The sequence below is a fragment of the Octopus bimaculoides genome, chromosome 24, assembly GCF_001194135.2.
Source record: "Octopus bimaculoides isolate UCB-OBI-ISO-001 chromosome 24, ASM119413v2, whole genome shotgun sequence".
Taxonomy (NCBI): Eukaryota; Metazoa; Mollusca; class Cephalopoda; order Octopoda; family Octopodidae; genus Octopus; species Octopus bimaculoides.
In genome coordinates, this window is record NC_069004.1 from 9,648,848 (window position 1) to 9,650,527 (window position 1,680).

General features: G+C 34.7%; 1 long non-coding RNA gene across 1 annotated transcript in view; it reads right to left on the reverse strand.

Moving 5' to 3' along the window:
• Positions 1-432: 432 nt before the first annotated feature.
• Positions 433-1,680, reverse strand: part of LOC128250696 (uncharacterized) — a 2,262-nt gene continuing 1,014 nt past the window's right edge. Inside the window, exon 2 of the long non-coding RNA XR_008266697.1 lies at positions 433-1,299. This is a non-coding gene — a long non-coding RNA (uncharacterized LOC128250696). The remainder of the gene's footprint in view (positions 1,300-1,680) is intronic.

Sequence of the window (1,680 nt, forward strand, 5' to 3'; positions counted from 1 at the left end):
TGACCTCAGCAGAATTTGAACTCAGAACATAAAGACAGATGAAGTGCCGCTAAGCATTTTGTATGGCATTCTAACAATATTACCAGCTCACTGCCTTAGTAGTAGTAGTAGTAGTAGTAGTAGTAGTAGTAGTAGTTTGTACTATAGGCATAAGGCCTGAAATTTGTGGGCAGGGGACTAGCCAATCATGTCAACTCCTGTGTTCTTATAGACCCTGAAAGGATGAAAGACAAAGTAGACTTCAGTGGAATTTGAACTCAGAATGGAACGACAGACAAAGCATCACTGAGCAATTCATCCAGTGTGCTAATGATTCTACCAGCACCTTGTGTTAATTACTAATAATGATGATAACAACAGCATCTACAACAATAGTAATCAAAGGTAGAAGGAGGAGTGTAAAAAAAAAACACAGAGAGTAGAAGAAAAAGATGTTTTCAGATATGAAGTTTTTAATGATTAAAAAATAATCGATGATGGTGAATCAACGGTATGTCATGTAAACATGTAAAAACTGGCAGGTGTCTTTGCGTGCATTTAAACAAAAATACTCTGTGATTGTCCGAATAGTCTTCTCTTACAGTAATCTCCGATTCGCGTTTTTGTATCATATGAGAACAACAAAGGACTAGAGAAAAGACAAAGAGGCTGATAGAATTAAATGAATCTCCAAAGTTAATCATTAGTGATGCAAGCAGTGTTAATACCAAAAGATAATTTTTGTAGTCAGTTAAATATGGGCACCTTGGATATAAAGATTATCTCCAAAGAAATGCTTCAACATAACCACAAACTACTGATAACAGAACAAAAGAAAGCAAAAGAATCTCTTATACACAAGATGTTTTATGGTCAAAGAGAAGCTCTTAGAAAAACAGTTTATCTGTAACTAAAGTACAACACTAACATTTTATTGAGGATCATTTATACGTAAACTGGTGATAGACAAATAGCTTGAGGGTTCATTGCGGCTGATGAATTTTGCCTTGTTCATCTTCAAAAGCATGGTATCATTTGCTTTAAATTGGTGTGTAAACGATGATTGTATTATAGCATGTTCTGATACCTTTTCTAAGGATTTTGAACTCTTTTTTAAATATTTATATTTTGTTCCATTCTTTTTCTGAAATAACAGGGTTATAAGTGCTATAGAAGTATTTTTTGGAACGTGCAATTGCACTGCACAGTTTATTTGGTAAACCCCATCCTGTGGAACATATATGTAAGTTTCATTGACCAGTTGAATGTTGCCTACATTCTGCTTCTTATCCTTCTTCCAATGTAAACTAGTTACGTCATCTGAAAAAGAAATAACAAATATGATTTCCCATTTTGCACAAAGCTAGCAATTATGAGGGGAAGATTAAGACAATTTCATTGACCCTAGGGTTTAACTTGTACTTATTTTATCGACTCTAAAAGGATGAAAGCCTCAACGGAATTTCAGACAAAGTCTTAATGATTCTGCTAACTCAAAACTTTAATGATAATAATAATTATATATATATATATATATATATATTGTTGTTGTTGGCACTTCGTCGCTTACGACGTCGAGGGTTCCAGTTGATCCGATCAACGGAACAGCCTGCTCGTGAAATTAACGTGCCAGTCGTCGAGTTTAATTCGATTTCGATTTCGACTTCACTTGCCTCAACAGGTCTTCGCAAGTGGAGTTTA